Below are 21,665 nucleotides of genomic sequence, written 5' to 3'. Positions count from 1 at the left end.
GACTAAGACTTAACTACTGGGGCATTATATGGGGGAACACCAGGGGGCTGCTAAATTAAGGCCACAACATTAGGGGCTTGGAGGCCACAAAAGTGTAGACATGATTTGGTGATGGGCATTTTGAGAGGTCCAAGAGGCTTTAATGATTAATTCTGAGTTTTGGGGTTTGGGGATACATGGAGGCCATGATCTTCCCACTGTAATAGGATACGACTTAGGGGGCCATTGGACTAGGCCACACCAACCATGATTATCATATCATTACTTAATACATCAAGTGTTGCAGCCCAATGTAATATAGGTTTTAAAACTAGCACTTAATTCACATAACATAATGCTTCGGTATTCATGGAGGAAGATGTAAGAGAGACTCATGCCAGAAATGATATTCAAAGGTAATGATTAAGAGGAAATTAAATAAATCTCAGTGAAGCTCAAAGATATACTAGGGTAAATTGACAAACTAAAGAGTAGCAAATCACCTGGACCAGATAGTATACATTCCAAAGTGCTGAAAGAACTGAGAAATGAAATTATGGACCTGCTATTGGAAATTTGTAAAATATCATTAACATAGTCTATAGTACCTGAAGACTGGAAGGTTGCCAATATAATGGCAATTTTTAAAAAGGGATCAAGGAGTGGTCCAGAAACTATAGACCAGTGAGTCCGATGTCCGCCGAGGAAAATGGTAGGAACTATCATAAAGAACAACATTGCTGATTATATAGATAGGCATAGTTTAATAAGACAAAGCCAACATGGATTTAGCCAAGGGAAGCCTTGCCTCACCAATTTGCTACAGTTTTTTGAGGGCATATATAAACATATGGATAAAGGTGAGCCAGTTGATATAGTGCATCTGGATTTCCAGAAAGAATGACAAAATCTCTCATGAGAGACTTCTTAGGAAATTAAAATGTCATGGGATAGGCGGGATATGGTAGATTGGCAACTGGTTAAAAGATAGAAAACAGAGCATAGGGCTAAATGGTAAATTTTACCAATGGAGAAAGGTGAATAGTGGAGTGCCCCAAAGATCTGTTTCAGGACCACTGCTTTTTAATATATTTAAAAACGACCTAGAAATAGGAATTTTATAACCTACACGCATAGGTTATAAAATACTCTCCACGTGTACATACATACGCGCATCACTTTGCTACTGCTCCTTGTTAAGCACAGGAGTCCAGAGAACATCAGGCATGGGGAGGGGGAGAGAGAGAGACTTTATAGGGCTCAGTCTGATAATCTATATATATGGACCATTGTAAGGATGCAATTTGATTCGGGTTGAGTTTTCGGGAGATGGGTTGGAGTTTAGGAGGTGTTGTTACAGTCACATTCAGAGGTATTCATTGTAAAATTGACCTCATTAAAAAATTTTTGACCTTATAAGTGATTAAAAAGAGTTGATTTGCACAATGGAAAAATCCATAAACCATTATTAAGGTAGAGTTGCAGACATCTACTGCTTATTCTTGGGATAAGCAGCTTGGAATCTATCTACCCCTTGGGATCCTGCCAGGTACTTATAACCTGATTTGGCCAATGTTGGAAACAGGATATTGGGCTTGATGGACACTTATGACCCAGTAAGGCAAGTCTTATGTTCTTATGGTTTTAACAGTGATAAATACACAGACCCCTTAATCTACTTTTCCTGGTTAACAAATTCAATTATTTTTGTTGTTATACTTTAACCATAAAGTAGCAATAATTTTTCTTTCATCCCCCATCACATATGCTGAATTTAAGCTTCTCATTTTATTCACAAGCCTCTTATGCGGGACCTTATCAAAAGCTTTGCTGAAATCCAAGTACATCAAGCGCTCTTCCTCGATCTAATTCTTTAGTCACCCAATCAAAAAAATCTTGTCTCACATGACCATCCCCTGGTGAATCCATGCTGCATTGGGTTCAGCAATCCTCCTGACTGTAGATAGTTCACTATCCTTTCCTTCAGCAGAGTCTCCATTACTTTTCCAACCACTGAGGTGAGGCTAACCAGCCTTTAGTTTCCAGCCTCCTCTCTGCTCCCACTCTTGTGAAGCAAGACCACCACAGCTCTTCTCCAATCACTCGGCACCACTCCCGTTTCCAGGAATCTATTGAACAGGTAGTGCAGCGGACCAGAAAGCACATCTCTGAGCTCCTGGGATGAACCTTATCAGGCCTCACGGCTATGTCCACATTTAGTTTTCCTAGCTCTTCCCACACATTCTCTTCTGTAAATGGAGTTTTGTCTACTCCACCCCCTCCAATGTCTTGTTAACTAGCGACGGTCCTTCTCTAGGGTCTTCTTTAGTGAACACTGAACTGAAGTATTTGTTTAATATTTCTGCCTTTTCTTTGTCTCTCTCCACACATTGATCCTTTTCACCTTTCAATTTCACTACACCACTTCAGACCTTTCTCCTTTCTCTGATGTATCTGAAATATGTTTTGTCACCTCTCTTTACCTCTTTGGCAATCCTTTCTTCTGCCTGAATTTTTGCTTTCTTGATTACTTTCTTTGTCTCCCTCAGTTTCACCAGATATTCTTCCTTGTGTTCCTCTTTTTGGGATCCTTTATATTTCCTGAACGCTGTTTCTTTTTATTTTATCAGCCACCTCTTTTGAGAACCAGATAGGTTTCTTATTTCTCTTGCTTTTGTTTACTTTTCTAACACATAGATTAGTTGCCTTTGTAATTGCTCCTTTTAGTTTGGCCCACTGTTGTTCCACCTCTCCCATTTTCTCCCAGTCTTCTAGTTCTACCTCCAGGTACTTCCCTATTTCTGACATTTCTTGTGTGCCTGGATAATATATTTTGTTCTGTTTTTGGGAAAAGGAATTTTAGTGATTGGGGCTGGGAAGAAAAGAGGAGATAGAAAATGTGGAAAGGAGAGGATCTAGGAAGCAATCTTGGAGGAGGAAGAGATTGCAGGGTGAAGAAAAGGATGGATATGAGATGGAGAGAAAATTGAGGGAAGGAGTAGGGGAATAGAGAGCAGAGAGAGGAGAAGGAAGAGGTATGGAATAAAGTGGTTTGTAGTGGAGGGAGGAGAAAGAGGAGCAGCTTGGGTTAGGAAGAAGGAGATCCGGAATTAGGAGCAAGAGGTATACCTATTCCCCCAATGATCCCTCTTCTCACTCATTCACTGTTATGAAACCTGAATGCAGGAGTTAGCAATCTGTTAGTGACTGACTGCTCAAATAGCAATCTGTATGGAGAAGATGCTTGGTGGGAGGAGCAGTCAGATAGGAGGAGCAATCTGTAGAGAAAGCTCTGTGTAGCGGTCTCTGAAGAGGGAGGAGTCAGCAATCTTGTAGTGTCTCAGATATCGCCTTGCTAAGGTATAGCAATCTGTAATGAATCTGATATAGTTGTGGTGGATCCCTGAGCCGATGGCAGATGACCACACTCTTGGGAGGATACCCCAAGAGGGACTACCGGCTAGGCTGGAGTATGGAGACAGACACACATTAGTTCTTTTATTAGACAGGTTATTAGAAACCACCAGAGGTGAGCTGATATGCCCAGCAGGGCTGTAGTCCCTCAGGTACTGGAACAACGATCCCAGGATGGCTGAGCTATTGAGAAACTGTAGAAAGTGAGTAGGCAAAGTAGGCAGAGTTCATGAATAGAACTAGATGACAAAACTCACGTAAGGTCTCAAGTAAGCTCATAAGCTGGAAAGGATTAGGCCCTCGAGGAGCGAGTACCTGGTTCCAGGGAAAGCTCTGAGAGAGCGATGGTAGCTCACATTTGTTTGTAGCAGTGATAGCTTCCAGGCAGTAGAGAATCTTCAGCGTGTTCAGGAACATGGGCCCTCGAGGAGCGAGTATCGGTTCCTATCTGTAATCTGAAAATAGAGAAAAGAGCGAGGCCCTCGAGGAGCGGGTACCTCTGGTATGTCCGAGGAGGCAGAGTAGCTTGGAACGAATCCGTATCCGAATCCCTTTGCGTTTCCTTGCTGACTCGGTTCATTAGCGTTTTCAAAGACCTTTAAATATTGGAAGCAGATGACGTCATCTCAGGGGGACACCCCTGAGGTTCACGTCCTTGCTGGTACAAGAGTCGGGACGCGCGCAAGCCCTAGGCATCAGGACAAGATGGCGGAGTTGCAGCGTCAAGCCGGTCCAGGTACGCCAGAAACGGCATGGAGACGCCGTGGTAGCCAGCCGTCCATCAGACCCGGAGGGAGTCGCCACGGAGGTAAAGAGGGCGGAGTGAGGGCATCGAGCAGCGACGGACGCAGCATTCACATATACTGTATCCTTCTTGAACCCCTCACTCATTCTCACATTCATACAACACTCCATGTCCCTTCTAATTCCATCACTTGTTCTCTTTCACACAATAACACCCCAATCACTCATTCTCTCACACACTACACCTTACTCCACAAACACCTTGTCCAATCTCCTCCCTCAGCTTCACCCCCATGCTCCTTTTGATCCCCTCCCTTGCCCACCATCTCTGCAATGATCCGGGCCTTGTCAGATGACCACAGCGGTGTTGTGCTTCAGGCTGCTTCCTGTTCCTGTGGCTGCCCAAGGCTGGAGTTTCATGCCCTGAAGCATGGAGAACGCCTTAGTGCCAAATGATTCAAAGCATGACACTCTGAGCCCACACTGCACAGGAAAAGGAAGAAGCACGAGGTGCTGCCTCACCACTGCTGTGCTCTTGAAAAAGCCTGGATGAATGCATGGGTGGGAGAGGAAAGATGAGCAGCTTGCTGCTGCTGCTCAATACCTGGCTCTCCGGTATCCTACACAAAGAGGAAGCAGTGCAAGGTGCTGTATCACTACAACTGTGCACCTGAAAAAGCTTGAACCCACACAAGGGTGGGAGGGGAAAGAATGCAGGTCATTGCCGCTTACATCTCGCTCCCTAGAAACCTGCAGTGATTCTGCAGAGAAGGAATTCCATGGGAAGGGCCATATTTTGTGGTCCTTCCTATGACCACTGAATCATGGAAGACCAGAAGCACTGCATAAGATTATTAGCCTTTCACTGCAGGTTAATCATGATTCAAATTTGACTTTGATCTAATGGGTGTAAAATTAGTTTCGTGAACTCAATTTGGTTGCTAGCAGAGAGTCGTACATATGCAAAAAATATGGACGACAACTACAAACAACCCATGGTTTGAAATGTACATGAGCACCATTAGCCCACACACATTGCGGTAAATTTTCAAAGCGAAAACACCCAGCAATTTCCCTTTGAAAATTACCAAATGCACAGTACACAAGCCAATACTGCACACTGACTTGGTATCTGCTATTTGTGCGGGCAGTTCACCAGGGGCAAAAGAGTTGTATACGTTTGAAAATCCAGAGGTGGCTGCTGTTTCACTACCTCAGCCTAAACATGCCCATGGAAACTCCCTTTTGTTAACATAGCTAAAATTATGCACACTGTGAAAATCCAGGAGCTAAACTTCTGTCTACCTTGCATGCAAAAAAAATGCTTGCAAACATTTATTTGAATGAATAGTTAATGAGTAGCTGCAATGCAAAAAAAAAAAAAAAGCGGGGGAGGGGCAATTGGATTCGGACAGCCAGAGCTGGGCCCCAACAGTTATGGACTGGGCTACCGATATGCAGACTTTATGGAAAAAGCACAGGGCTGCTTCTATGGCCAAGTCAAAAGCAGCATTGTCTGAATTATCAAGAAGACTACTCACCCCATAAAAAAAAATTGCTAGCGGTAATTTTGTTATGGGCTTGGCAGTTATTTGGTTTTGACTGTAAATATTACCTTGCAGCATGGAGCAGTAGTTACTACTATATGAAACTTGCTGGGCAGACTGGCTGGACCATTTAGCCTTTTTCTGTTATCATTACTAATTTACAGTACGGTGCGCTCAGCCGAACGCACTGTTTAGCATACAATTAGCAGCACGTTTTTGATGCGCATCTATTACCCCTTATACTGTAAGGGGTAGTAGCGCATTGAAAATGCACGGCCAACCCCCCGAAAACTAACAGCGCTCATCACATGCAAATGCATATTGATAAGCCTATTAGTTAGTTGCCCGGTATATTGCCCAAGGGCAGGCATTAAATTCTGAACAACCGGGAAAAGTACACAGAAAAGCTGTATTTTCTGCTTTTCTGTGTACTTTTCCCGGTTGTTCAGAATTTAATGCCTGCCCTTGGGCAATATACCGATATTAAGTTAGCGTTACTATGTAACCGATATTAAGTTAGCGTTACTATGTAACTATTGGCGCATAATTAAACTACATGTGAAATTTGCTTTGCAAAGCCGATTTTGCACAAAGTATCTGCAAAATTTCCTTACCGACAAAAATACATACAGTTTTGTTTTTTTTCACCAAGCTTATTTGCATATACGTCTTGGTACAAAAATAGCACACGCTATTTCTCAAATAGTGCAAAAAGGTTTGTTCCCTCTTAGTATATCAGCCTCAAAGTGACATTGAGAGGTAATCTGGAAGGGGTCCTCTCTCCAGCACTCTGAGTTGAAAAAGGGTACCTGAGACAACAGGGCATTGGAGGAATCAAAATCAAGGACAAATGGAGAAGCATATGCACTTATACAATTTCCCTACAGGGTAAAACAACATAAGAACTGCCAAAATGGTTAAGATGAAAAGGTCCATTCAACCCAACATCCAGTCCTCCCACCTTGCCAAGTAGCAGTAGCACAGAGACATTGTGTAAGAAAAGAGCACATGCAGAGTGGGTCCATGAACTGCCATATTTTCTCACTTTCCAGCAGGCCTGGTTTAGGGATGCCCTGAATTCAGGATGACATCCCCAACTGTTATGTTTAATTTTTTTGATTAACCTGAAGAAAAGAAGAGGGAATCTCATGCAAAACAGAACAGAAACAAGAGCTACCACACCCTGATTAAAAGAAAGTACTTTAAATCTTGGATTATCAATCTCTTAACCTCCCCTACAAAGCACACTGCCATTTCTGAGTCGGGTCTTATAATGGAAAACAGGACTGAGACACTCTATGATCACGGAGAACTTTAGCACTGTTAACACTAATTTTGTGTTTTCCTATTCCCCTTTCTTTGGGATTTTTTTTTTTTTGCAACCTGGTTCTTATAATTGAAAGCCAGTGGATTAAGCATAACACATCAAACCGCTGTTAATACCCAGCCTCCCGCAAGGCTGAATTCTAACAACTCTGTTTGTTGCCTACAGTATGTGCAAGCGAGTGGAACCATCACATGCTCTGCATGCTAAGGGCTTCTCCAAGTTCTGCCTATTTCAGAGGCTAACATGCTGCAATTAGTCTAATTAATGTGAAACAATGAGCTGTGTTACCACTTATCAAATTGATTGTTCCCCTATCAAAACAAAACAGGCCGGCCTTTTGATGTAATTTCAAGAGATGATTTGAAATGTCATGTTGCTGCAAGCCAATTACCGGACTGGAGTCACGGTCAACAGAATGCATAATTAGCAAAGAGTTTAGGACTGCTGCTTACTGCTCCTATGCTAATTAACACCCTTTTGTCATAAAACAAAAAGGTTGTAGGGAGGGCTGTGAAATTGGTCTTCTTTATTTACATTTCTTTGCGCTTATCAACCTGAGACATGACAATGCAAAAGAATGGACTATTTTAAGGCCCCTATTTCAGATTAATCCTGAGCTCCAAGGTCAGGAATAACTCTGGGCTTCAGTTGCATTTCACATTCTTCCCTAATGCCTCCAGTCTAAGAGGCTGCATTTAATACCACTTGTGGAATGGGAATTAGGGAACGGGTGAAATTTCTAATGAAGAATGGTGGCATGTTAAATGGCTTTCAACCAAGCCAAGGATACTGAAATGAATGGCTGGGCTGAATGGGAGCCATAACAGACAGGCAAGCTCTTTCTTTGCTAACAGTATTATACTAGGTTTTGACATTTTCAAAAAAATAAATGCATGTTTTGCTCGTTAGAACTGAGGACAAAGATGTTCAAGAAACCAGAATGAGACACAACAATGTGAGTTGCTATTTACTATTAGAACAGTATCTTCTAAGGGAAACTCCTAGTTATGAATAGAGCATGCCATTAACAAAAAGGTACCAATACCAAAGGGTAAAAATGCATTTACTGCCATCACCCAGTGGTATTCACTTCTGTTCCTCGAGGTTCCGCAAACATGTCAGGTTTTCAGGACACCCCCAGTATTATGCATGGGGCAGATTTGCATACAACTGAGGCAATATGCATGCAAATCTGCCCCATTTGTGGCCTTTGAGGACTGACATGTGAGTATCACACTACCATAACCATATTTAGACACAGCAGGTCACCAATCAACCTATGCAACCCAGACAAAATTGTATTCTGCGCTCTCACAATCCTATCACCTAAAACCGTTTCTCTCACATAATGACTTCAGATCAGTCTTGCAATCATTAATATTCTCCAATATTGACTACTGCAACTCTCTACTCCTCAACTTACCTCTAAACACTATCCAACCTCTCCAAATCCTGCAGAATGGAGCTGCAAGAATCCTTTCTGGTGCCAAAAAACATGACCACATCACCCCAACCCTCATATCACTTCACTGGCTACCTATAAAATACAGGATTGAATATAAAGTCCTTTCCATCCTACACAAAATTATATATGAAGAACAGAAAAATTGGCTAAGCCCCTACATTCAACTCCATACCCCTAGTAGAAACCTTAGGTCAGCAAATAAAGGACTACTAAAAACACCACCAACACACTCATATCAACTCACCTCTACTCAAAATAGAGCGATATCCCTTGGTAGCCCAAAACTGTGGAACTCCCTCCCAACTAAACTCAGAATGCAAGAAAACCTAAAAACATTCAAAAAAGAATTAAAAACCTGGTTGTTCAACAAAGCATATCAAACCACCCAAAGAATCAACTTATCATCACCACCCTCCTCTACAACCACAAGATTAAATGAATAACAGCACAACTATGCTTTTCTAAAATAAGAAAGAACTTGTTTTGATCATAAGCATGAATTTGTTTACTTCTAAGCCTAATAACTTGTTATATTTGTATACCCTTTGTCAACCCCTTATCCCTATAAACTTATTTTGTAAACCGTTATGATGGCGTTACTTTGACATTTCCGAATAACGGTATATAAAAATCATTAAATAAAATAAATAAATATCTTCTCATCCTATACAATTTCTACACAGATCCTCAAAGTGCCAGGTTACTTAAAAAACATTTGGAATATCCCCAATTATATCTGTAACCCTTACCTGGGGTGTTTAGTCCCAAGGGCACACAATCACATTTATAACCTCTGGGGCTGGAGGGGAATTCTTTCTATGGGGGAAGACTTTTGTCTATGGCCCAGACAGTGAGAAAGAACTTTAGTGAGCCCTTGTGTGTTGCTGTAGCATCCCCGAGAGGGAGATGCTGCAAAGAACAGGAAGTACCAGGAACTGGGTTTTAATAATAATTTACTGATTATTATAAGGCAAAATAAAGTCCATTATTCAGAAGACTGAGATTACATCTGACTGATGGTACAGGGATGTCTTTTGAGCAGGTAGGTGTCCTTTGTTACAGACATCTGGGTGTAGCCCATGGTGATTTTTAATGTGCATAGTCTCCCAGCGGCTGTAAGGGATTCCTATAGAAGGAGTCCCACTTGCATTGCAAAAATCCTACTTTTAGACCTCTTCTTCCCCTTAGATACCCAGCCTGTCCTGGTTCCTTGATGTGCAGAGATCCGGATGGGGTCTCCTCCTCTTGTTCTTTTCTTCCTTTGACTCAGTTGTTCCTTTTCCTTAGTCGTTATTTCTGGGACTTCTCTTGGGGAAAAATCAGGGGATCAGGCTAATTCTCAGCACTGCCATCCAGTCGGGAAGGGAGATCCAAAAACCTCCCCAGTTAACTCAAAGTCCAAATCATACTTTCAATAGCTGAATTGGTTATCTTCTCTGCCCTCACTGTCTCTCGCAGCAGGACCCATCACTGGTGCTTGCCTACCTAGTGAGTAGAGTAATCTCACAGGTCTTTCATCCCCTGAAGAGAGCCCCTTTGCCCCAAAGGGTATCATGCTTAAAATCTATCTCTCTGTAAAAGAGGAGAAGGACCCTCAGGCAGGGAGCATACTGGGAGGTGTCCCTTCTAAACGAACCTCCATTGGGAGAGACTGGGAGGCCTCACCAGAGTGTAGAAAAAATGCATCTTGCTCTCTGACTTCTCTCTGAATCTCACGGTGTCTTATAATGGCTGGGCTAAATAGCACTGAGTCATCCAATAGGGACTGAAGGATATGGACGGCGCCCTTTCTAAGTGTATTATAAGGACAGGGAGAGTGGCATCTAGTGACCAGTCCAGAAGGGTCTGCCACATACCCGTAAATATTGACATTTCCAATGAAATGATGGATTATTTTCACAGTTTCTCATATTTTACATTTACCCCATTTATATTCTGCATTTTTTTAAAATGCAGTCACATACTTTATTTCTTATGTTGACTGAGGGAGGGAAGCAGACGGCTCTAAGAAGCCTGCTGTTGGATGGCATGCTGAGAGAATCAAGTTTAAAATGTAAGGCATTTAGTGTAATTTAACCATTTTTCTTCAAATATTTTGGTGGAGATTATTTTTGGTATGGGCACAAGCAAAACAGCCATCTCATGATATAAAGTGGCCAAGTCAAGAACCTCTCCACCACAGACAACAGAACCTGGCAGAACCTTCACCCAGCATGATCACAGAGAAGCTATATTCACTAAAGGAGCTGCTGAAAGAAAATCATGGAAAAGTCAAGGAAACAATTAAAAGCTTATCTGTTTCTACAAGCTTTTGCATTATAATGATATGAATAGGAGTTAAGACATTTTTTTATTGTTTTATTGTTCTATTGTATATGTCAATGATGTATGTGATTGTATTATTTTTGATTGTTCTGAACTATTTTTATGTAATCTGCTTAGCACAATCCATTGTTATAAGCGGAATAAAATATTTTTAAAATAAATTAAATAAAATAAAAAATGGTGCAGCAAAATAAACTAAAGTGAAAATTGTTTCCCTTCCTGCGTGACTGTTTTTATTCAAAAAAGAAAAGAGAAATTGAAGGAGCAGACCTCTTTGCTAGAGGACAACATGCAGAACTGTATTTAGGCAGAGGCATCATAGGCAACATGCCTTGGGTGCTAAATTCTGAAGGTGCCCAAAACTAGGACTTCCCCTGCTGCTCTCTACTTTCCAGGAGGAGAGGAAGAAAGGATCCCCCTTGTCTTAAGTCCCCTGCCTATGGGTGCCATCATCTTAAACCTGGCTCTGACAACATGACACAGCTGCTGCATAAAATGAGAACTGTAATCATAGTAGGAAGTTTTCAAAGTTGCTAATCAGAATAGGAGAAATGATCAACAAATCCTGGGGATCCAGGAAGGTATGGAAAGTGATAAGACAGTTACATTTATGGAAGCATTTTTCCTAAATTATTGGACATTTAATTTGTGAAAGATTTTGAGATCAAAATGGCACATGGCATAAAGTCAAAACTCAAAATGCCTACTGCTATGAACATCCATAACGAAGTATTCTCAAGTACTAGAAATCATGAGTAAAGCAAGATTAAAGTTGCTGTTGCAATGAGATGATGGAAGAATACTAATCATGGCAGACCAAAACAAAAACACTGCACAGAAAAGGCAGACATTCTTAGGTATGCAGAACCAACCGAAGAATATAAAGGCTAAGCATGTTTGGTTCTACGTGGCGCTCATGAGTTTAACAGTCAATAGTAAGGAGCTGGAGGAATTGCAGAGATGTATTGACTCACTATTAAACAGTAATAAAGACTCACTGATGTGTATATTCAGTGAAAAGGACCTCCAGGAATATGCTTGAAAAATATAGTGCTGGGAAACAGATTAAGAAAAGTTGGTTCTATATAATTTAATCAACCAAAGACATTAAATCTGGGGCTTTACAACCTTAGCAGGCCTTAATGTAAGGTCATTGTTTAGTGCAAGAAACTATAATAGAGACTGTTGATAGTTATGTGCAACTGGAGATTTCCACTCCTTTTTTGGCTAAATACCAGAAAGCATTAAAGCAAAATACATACTACTTTTAACCTGTGAAATAAAAATAGGTGATGTGGATCATGTATAACTGTCACAGGGAAAATGCCATAGAGTACTAGAGAGAATTATGTCTGTGATGTGGTTGAAGTTATTGTTTTAACTGCTTTTTGCCAAACTGGAGACGATGAAGCCCAATTTCTTGCAAATATCAAACATCCTTAATATAAAGACTTGGAACCCAAAATGGAGATGTCATGGAGGAAGTTCCAGAGAATGCCGGCAATTTACAGAGCACCTGCACTAACTGTGAAAGTGGCTTGGATTTGCAGCAGAAGCTGGATGAGCTGTATTTATATTGTATTGTATTTATATTGTATTGTCATTGAGCCTGAAGGAAGGAGCTTTATTTTCAGAAACCATTTTGCTGCTCCCTGCATCACTGTGAATGCTGTCATACGTTACTTAATGGGATGTTAAATGTTGAATAGGTTCTTTGGTTTGGAATCGTATTGTGGATCGAGTGTGGAAAAAAGGTTAGTGCAGTTAGTATAGCTGTGTTTAAAAAAGGATTGGATACGTTCTTGGAGGAGAAGTCCATTACCTGCTATTAATTAAGTTGACTTAGGTAATAACCACCACTATTACTAGCAACTGTAACATGGAATAGACTTAGTTTTTGGGTACTTGCCAGGTTCTTATGGCCTGGATTGGCCATTGTTGGAAACAGGGTGCTGGGCTTGATGGACCCTTGGTCTGACCCAGTATGGGAAGTTCTTATGTTCTTAAATTAGAGTTTGTGTAAAAGGAGCTATAGTCGCATAACACAGGAAAAGTCTAATGGGACAGACTGTTGTGTTTGAGGTAAAGGTAGAATGATCTGAATGGGGTGAGTGAATGACTTAGAACGTCTTTTAAAAAAAATCATTACATAAAGAATAAGGGGGGGGGGGGGAGATACTCTATGATTGAGTGGAGGAGTAGCCTATTGGTGTTGGCACAGTGCTGTGTATGTCGTGAAGCACTATAAAAATGTTAAGTAGTTGTAGTTAGAGCACCAACCTGCAAAGCAGGGAAGCCAAGGTTCTAGTCCTGCTGATACTCCTTTTGATTTTCAGTAAATCCTTCACCCTCCATTGCCTCAGTTACAAACTATGAGGATAACGTTCAGAACCATTCATGATAGCGCATTTAAGCATGTAAGTGAACATGTGGAAATTCCCCCTAGTATTTTATAAACTTTGTGTTGGGAGCTGCTCAGTTTTATAAATTACCGTGTAGCCCTGCTCACGAAGTACATGCATTTGTTTCAGTACATGCTAGTGAGGAAAGCACATACTTTCTCTATTTTATAAACAGGTGGGCGTACATATTACATGCAGAGAAAATAGAACATGCATGCATAATATTCTGATTTATACACAGAAGTGGGTACATTTTAAAATACATGCACGTTCTTGAAATCACTGGTTTGCCTACACCTTCACTAGTTCACCTCGTCCATCTCCAGTTTTCCTGCTCCCTAGTATTCACCTTGAACTCCCTTCTACTTCATCCAGACTTCCCACCCAAAATTAGACAAAAGTCTAATTTCACTCACCCAAATTAATTAGCAGGTGTAAAACTGTGAGAATAAGTTGGCTAATGTATTCAGTAAATCTCTTATAAAACAGCAACTTCTGTGTGTACCTCTTGACCCTACCCTGGAACTCCCTTTTCTATGCTGACAAGTGTGCGCTCAAACCTGAAAATACACACATACTTTCAATGTCGATTTAGCTTTTAAACCCCAACTTCAAGCAGTTCTGAAATTTTTTTTTTAATTAAGGACTTTGCGTCAAGTACGTTATACTTGCCCACTAGTCCCAGTGTTATTTGAAAGGGTAAATAATCATTCTCCATTTACCTGTTCCACTCCACTCATGATTTTGTAGACTTAAATCATATCCCTTCCTCTTTCGTCTCTTCTCCAAGCTCAACCTGTTTAGCCTTTCTCCATAAGGAAGCTGTTCCAATCCCTTTACTATTTTTATTGCCCTTCTCTATACCTTTTCTAATTCTACTGTATCATTTTTGAGATGGGGAGACCAGAATTGCACATAATACTCAAGGTCAAAATTTGCTGTAGTTTGACGATGTTAGGTTCCATATTAGGAGCTACCACCCAGGAAAAAGATCTAAGCGTCATAGTGGATAATACTTTAAAATCATCGGCTCAGTGTGCTGCAGCAGTCAAAAAAGCAAACAGAATGTTAGGAATTATTAGAAAGGGAATGGTTAATAAAACAGAAAATGTCATAATGTCTCTGTATTGCTCCATGGTGAGACCGCACCTTGAATACTGTGTACAATTCTGGTCGCCGCATCTCAGAAAAGATATAGTTAAAAAGAAAATTCTGAATTATGTTACTAAGGAAAAGCCAGATATTGTATTATTACAGAAAATACATCTTTCCTATATGGAATCACTGAAACTAAAGAGTGAATGTGTGGAAGAATGTGTTTTTTCATCAGCCATTTTTCATAAGAAAAATGAATTGACTATGGGCTGGATTTTTAAACCTAAGCACGCAGGGTACATTTGTGTGCGCTACTCGGCACGCACAAATGTACGCCTGATTTTATAACATGCGCGCGCAGCCCCAGAACGCCTTGGGACATGGCGGCCCCGAGTCATGGCGGTGCGCATAAAGCCTCGGGACACGTGTAAGTCCCGGGGCTTGAAAAAATGGGCGGTCCGAGGGAGCGCTCTCTATGAATGAACATAGTCTGGAACACCAGTTGGTGGCATAAAATTCTGTCCCTCCCGATGCAGCCGGACTGTGAAACACGGGGTCCGTGTCGGGGGACTCTAGCTTTAAAAGACTATTGATATACATGTGGAGTTGCCATATTTGAATAACACAATAAATATATTCAACTGACCAACAAAGACTTTTCTGCACTTGTCGTGTGTATACTTATATTGTTGAGTGCAGTACCTGCTCCAGTAGCGGTATTTTAGACCAAATAACTACAAATGTTCTAATATTTTGCAACATCTGAAAGTGCTCTACCAACATCAGGTCCTAAGGATGGTGCTTGCTTAGTAATCTCGTCAAATGCAACAGCAATGCCATCATCCTTGCTAGCACATTTACTTTTGTATTTTGGATCTAACAAATTTGCAGAAATACGAATGGGTTGGCAAAAAGCATAAATCACCAAATTATAGAGCAGAGAGTGTTACCTCAGTAGCTGAACATTTCTCAAGGGAAGATCACTCCTTTAATGACCTCACAGTCAGAGTACATAAAGGCAATTTCAGAACTCCACAAAAATGCAAACCATTTTAAATTAAGATGATCAATCTGTTTGAATCAAGAATAAAGACAAGGGGGTTTCTCACCCACTATCAAATATACCATCTAAACTGTAAAGTTTACTATCCCACTCACCTCTGTCAATTCCTCCTTCCCCTTTACGGAGCTGTAATGACATATGCAAACAACCTATAGCCTAGCTGACCCTGTACTACTTAAACCCCATATAACTGCGCTGTTTTTTCACTGACCTGATGAAAGAAGCTTAGCTCTTGAAAGCTAGTCACAGATATACAAGGCAGTCCAGGAGAAAAGTATCACTTACAATGTATTAGCACTGCAAACACAATACTTTGCTTAGGCCTGAAATTGTAATTTTCTAATATTTTTCACTGTTATACATTTTTAGAATACATAGTCAATAGTAAGCATTTTGAAAGAGTAATCTGCAGGCACCGATAATATTTTAAAAACATGCCAGGCCTCTGGGGGAAAAAAAAGTAAAAATGTTTTTTACCTCTAATTTTAACTTTTTTTCACACCTCTATGGTTGGGGGGCCAAACTGGTGCAAAATAGAGCATGTCCGTTTGAAAATCAAATGTCCGCATGCCGTTTTCCTCCTCAGCCCTGAACTTGCTCATGGGAACACCTCTTTTTAACACAGCTAAAAGTCCACATGATAAGGAAGCATTCACATGCTGCTAGCTAGGCAGAGAACCTTTTTCAGACAGCTCTATTTACCCAAGTAAATGTCTTTGAAAATTGCTCTTGCCAAGTATAAATATTCAATATATATTAATAATATCCTGATTTACATTGGTGGGTTAGAGTACTCCATTCCAAAACTCCTGGAAATTATTGGCTTTTTCAGAAATATCAATGAGTCAATCTACCCTGTCGTTGATGGATATCCAGTTTAGACGTTATTGAAATCTTCAGACTAGAACAGGTAGCTGCTACACCCATGGTTCTCTGGGTTACCTTTTTAATATGTTGTAGCTGGGGCTTAATTTGTAGACAAAAAGGAAGTGAAACTGTGGAGAGGTGGGTGGGCGAGGGGAGTGGAACCGGGGGAGCCAAGCCAGGGTAGGCTGTGACCTGTTGATAGGATAGGGGACCAAGGCCAGGTGTAAACACACTCTCTCTCTCCTAAATACACACACACACACACACACACACATGAACACACTCTTCATGTTCCTCCTCCTTATTCCAGTGATCTTTCATCCCCGGCCACCACCAGTACTCATTCCCTAGCCATTCTTCACCCATCAATGATCAGTAAGCACTGGCAGGTGAAAGACAACTGGGTTCAACACTTTTGGGGATGTGGATGAAAGGTCACTACTGAGGTGAGGACAAAGAGTGTAGATAGAATGGGACCCTTTTTGTCTACCCTCCTCCTCCTCCTCCTATCTGTACTGGTGATCCTGGTTCTCCATCTCAAGCTCTCCCCCCCATCAACCCACCATGATTCCTTCAGTGGTCCTCATCTCCTCCTAGTGGTCCTAGAGTCCCCAAATCTCATCTACGGTTCTTGAATGTTTTTGAGCCCCAGTCCCCTGTCCGTCCGTCCCCCCGCCCCGCAATAGTCACTAAGTACTTCTTCCCAGAAAATTATCCTCTCCAGCATTTCTCCAGCTATCCCTTCTTAATCAGTAAGAAACAGGCCTCTTTTGAGCTGGAATCAGCTTGCTATCCTCTGCCTTGCTCTTCTCAGCTTCCTTAGACAGGGTGGGGGAAGGTCTGGAATTCAAAAATCTTTCCTGCTCTTTGCCTCCTCAGGGGAGGAAGGGAGCAGCAACATGTGCTATCGCCACTCACTCTCCCCCTCCAACCACACTCCCTCCTATCTCTTTCCATCCCCTCATTTACTTTTACCCTGCCTTCTCCAATCACCTCACTCACAGATTGTCCCCACTCTTATCTCAAAGTCCCTCCAATACCCTCACTCACACCTCATACTGTTCATCCTCTCACCACACAACCCACAGGTCTGCCAATCCCCTCACACATTTGCCCTCCCCTCTCTGTGATCTCCTCACTCATTCTTCCCCTCCCCATCTCCTCATTCACTTTCTTGCTTTTCTCCATCCTTACTCTGCTTTTCTCTGTCCCTTCATTCATTCTCCCCCTCACTCTCTCTCTTTCCCCTCCTCTAGAGTGATCACCAGCAGCAAAGGCAATGGGATCTAGGAAGTCAGCACAATAAACATCAACCTGGCCAAGAAGATGATACACCCAATAATGGCAGAAACAGTGAGACTGACAAGCATTTACCTCATATCTCTTTGACCTTGGCCATTATCCCTCAACTGTACAAGGAAATTGCACAAAAAACAATCACATGGCTGTTTCACCTCAGAGTAAGTAGCTCCAACACACTCCATGTTTACTAATGAGGATGTTGGGGAGATACCAGCTCCAGAGATTTCTTTCAAGGGTGATGAGTCAGACGAACTAAACCAAATCACTTTGAACTGGGAAGATGTTGAAGGCCAGATTGAAAAACTAAAGAGTAGCAAATCACCTGGACCAGATGGTATGCATCCTAAGGTACTAAAGGAACTCAAAAATGAAATTTCTGATCTATTTTTTAAAATGTGTAACCTATCATTAAAATCATCCATTGTACCTGAAGACTGGAGGGTGGCCAATGTAACCCCAATATTTAAAAAGGACTCCATGGATGATCCGGGTAACTATAGAAAAGTGAGCCTGACTTCAGTGCTGGGAAAAATAGTGGAAACTATTCTAAAGATCAAAATTGTAGAGCATATAGAAAGACATGGTTTAATGGAACACAGTCAACATAGATTTACCCAAGGGAAGTCTTGCCTAACAAATCTGCTTCATTTTTTGAAGGGGTTAATAAACATGTGGCTAAAGGTGAACCGGTAGATGTAGTGTATTTGGATTTTCAGAAGGCGTCTGACAAAGTCCCTCACGAGAGGTTTCTAAGTAAACTAAACAGTTATGGGATAGGAGGCGATGTCCTTTCGTGGATAAAAACTGGTTATAAGACAGGAAACAGAGAGTAGGATTAAATGGTCAATTTTCTCAGTGGAAAAGGGTAAACAATGGAGTGCCTCAGGGATCTGTACTTGGACCGGTGCTTTTCAATATATTTATAAATGATCTGGAAAGGAATACGACGAGTGAGGTTATCAAATTTGCGGACGATACAAAATTATTCATAGTTATTTATTTATTTTTTTATTGAGGTATAGCAAAGTTGCCTTCACTCCGGTTTACATTTATAACAACCTGTTACATTAAAAAATTTAAAATTTAAATTTTAACAATAAACTTAGAACAGGCATATAATATTAGTATAAACAAAACAAGATATACCAAAGGATAGGTACACTGAAATATCTGATTTCAAAACATAAAAAGGAGACATCTGTAGTTTGGAAGCAGGAGAGAGTTAAATCACAAGTGGATTGTGATACATTACAGGAGGACCTTGGAAAACTGGAAGATTGGGCATCCAAATGGCAGATGAAATTTAATGTGGACAAGTGCAAGGTGTTGCACATAGGGAAAAATAGCCCTTGCTGTAGTTACATGATGTTAGGTTCCATATTAGGAACTACCACCCAGGAAAAAGATCTAGGCATAATAGTGGATAATACTTTAAATCGTCGGCTCAGTGTGCTGCAGCAGTCAAAAAAGCAAACAGAATGTTAGGAATTATTAGGAAGGGAATGGTTAATAAAAGGGAAAATGTCATAATGCCTCTGTATCGCTCCATGGTGAGACCACACCTTGAATACTGTGTACAATTCTGGTTACCTCATCTCAAAAAAGATATAGTTGCGATGGAGAAGGTACAGAGAAGGGCAACCAAAATGATAAAGGGGTTTGAACAGCTCCCCTATGAGGAAAGGCTGAAGAGGTTAGGGCTGTTCAGCTTGTAGAAAAGACGGCTGAGGAGGGGGTTATGATAGAGATCTTTAAGATCATGAGAGGTCTTGAACGAGTAGATGTGAATTGGTTATTTACACTTTCGGATAATATAAGGACCAGGGGGCATTCCATGAAGTTAGCAAGTAGCACATTTAAGACTAATCGGAGAAAATTCTTTTTCACTCGACACACAATAAAGCTCTGGAATTTGTTGCCAGAGGATGTGGTTAGTGCAGTTAGTGTAGCTGGGTTCAAAAAAGGTTTGGATAAGTTCTTGGAGGAGAAGTCCATTAACTCCTATTAATCAATTATACTTAGGGAATAGCCACTGCTATTATTTGCATCAGTAGCATGGGTTCTTCTTAGTGTTTGGGTAATTGCCAGGTTCTTGTGGTCTGGTTTGGCCTCTGTTGGAAACAGGATGCTGGGCTTGATGGACCCTTGGTCTGACCCAGCATGGCAGTTTCTTATGTTCTGCTTTGCTTCCTCTGGAGCCAGAGGTGGTGGTTGGGGGGGGGGGGGGGGGGGGGGGGAATGAAACAGGTCACCACCAGCTCTGCTCTTTTTCTGCAGGGGAGCTGGAACTGATTTATACCTTTACCTCAGCTGCATTTCATTATGCCACCAGCTCTACTCTTCTTCCTTGGATCCTGGAAAAAAGATGGCAGAACACCATTCTGGGTTTTTCCACCAGAAATTAAGCCCTGGGTAGCAGACATTTAAAGGGGTTGAATTAGCACAAATGAGAAACTTGTGAGCTGTAGTGTCAATCACCAATACCAGGGATAAAGCCTTGATTTTATTTATTTATTTATTTATCGAGTTTTATATTCCGTCGTTCGGTTGCGCCATCACAACGGTTTACAAAGTTTTGATGTTTAACAGAGTTTCCAAAAGATTCATGTGATTGTTAACATAGATATTGATGACTGGCAATATTGCACATAAGTTTCTGACTTGTGGTAATTCAAACCCTTTTTGTGTCTGTTCTTTCCTCTGCAGTTTCCCCTTCAATAACACCTCTTCCCTGTAAACAGGAAGGGAAGGGCTGAATTAGGGAACAGAGTGGCTGTTCTGTGCTCTGTCGGTATCAGGGGACTCCTCATCCTCTTCCCTGGGGGCTGCCTGAAGTGAAAAGAACAGTCCTACTGTTCTACCTCTTAAGTCTGAAAAGAAATGCCGGACTGTTACAGTTGTACCCTGCTTTGAGTGAATTTCTTATTCAAAAAGGTGGGCAATAAATCCAAATAAATAAATAAAACAACACTTGGGATGTGGCCATGGGGAGGGAAGGAGGCAGAGAACCAGGGATGGGGGCCACTAGGGAGAAGAGGACAGGAGGCAGGGCACTCAGGAAGGGGCCATGGGGGAAGAGAAAAGGAAAGGCATTTCTGGTAGGGGGTATGGGGGGTGCGACATTCAGAAAGGAGTCATGGGGGAAGGGCAGGAGGGTGGAAGGAGCACAGGAGGAAAAACAATTGGGAAGGGATCTTGAGGGAGAGGACCAGAGAAGGAGCCAAGGAGGGAGAGGACAGAAGGGGAGGCATTAGGGAAGGGGCCATGGGTGGGGCAAACAGAGCAGGAGGGAAAGGGCAGGAAGGTGATCACTTAAGAAGGGGGTCATAGGAGGAAGGCAAGAGGGGCACAACCAGAGGAGGAGCTGCAGGTGGGGAAAGAGCAGGAGGGAGAGTATTCATGAAGGGGACGTGAGTGGAGGGGGGAAGAAGAGCAGAAAGGAAGGCAACTGGGAATGGGCCATGGTGATGATTGGGAGGGGCACCCATGAAAAGGCCATAAGGGGAAGACAGGAGAGAAGGTACAGTTTATATAAAAAAGCCATTCATTATTTAAAAAGTTTTATACATTACAAATTATTCCAGAGTGCATATTATTATTATGTTATTATATAAGTCAGTTTTCCATGTGGCATTTAACTGAATGTAAAAATTAGAGAGACACATGTGGGGGTTCACAACACATTTGGAGGTCGAAAAGGAGTCCACAATCCCCAAAAGGTTGGAAACCCCTGCACTAAGGCATTAGTACCCTTTAGTAAACAGGCCCCAATTACAAAGTTGGACCCATTTAAAACTCTGCAACCGTGCTGTGTTTTTTTTCCTTATATCTATACCAGGGGATGAGATACAATGGAAACAAGAAACTAATTCTTTTTTCAAACTCCAGGCAACGAGGGATACCAGCATCCAACCAAAACCCCTGTGTTGCATCCGTCAGTGCTAGACGGCTTCGCCCCGTTTGCCTCACCTTGTTCACGGCTCCTCCCGCTTACCTGGGAAAGATGGCTACCACCTCGTCTACAAGCCGACCTCTCCGGCGTCCCCGGAACAGCTATGGTGCAGCCTCCCGCCATGCTCCTCCCAGGTACCTACTAGGATGCGCACGCACGCATCACCCACGTCTTTATTCCAAC

At 41.7% G+C, this 21,665-nt stretch overlaps 1 protein-coding gene and 1 long non-coding RNA gene across 6 annotated transcripts in view; one reads left to right on the top strand and one right to left on the bottom strand.

Annotated features, from left to right (window-relative positions):
• LOC115086823 overlaps positions 1 to 21,505 on the top strand; it is a 33,509-nt gene extending 12,004 nt beyond the window's left edge. The window contains exons 2-3 of the long non-coding RNA XR_003855339.1: positions 20,237 to 20,464; positions 21,419 to 21,505. This is a non-coding gene — a long non-coding RNA (uncharacterized LOC115086823). The remainder of the gene's footprint in view (positions 1 to 20,236; positions 20,465 to 21,418) is intronic.
• The window catches only part of ESRRG (estrogen related receptor gamma), a 1,204,337-nt gene that overhangs the window by 656,897 nt on the left and 525,775 nt on the right, over positions 1 to 21,665 (bottom strand). The window lies entirely within an intron of this gene.

The sequence above is a fragment of the Rhinatrema bivittatum genome, chromosome 3, assembly GCF_901001135.1.
Source record: "Rhinatrema bivittatum chromosome 3, aRhiBiv1.1, whole genome shotgun sequence".
Lineage (NCBI taxonomy): Eukaryota > Metazoa > Chordata > Amphibia > Gymnophiona > Rhinatrematidae > Rhinatrema > Rhinatrema bivittatum.
The sequence above is the reverse complement of the archived record's forward strand: the minus strand, read 5'-3'. Positions and strand labels throughout refer to the sequence as shown.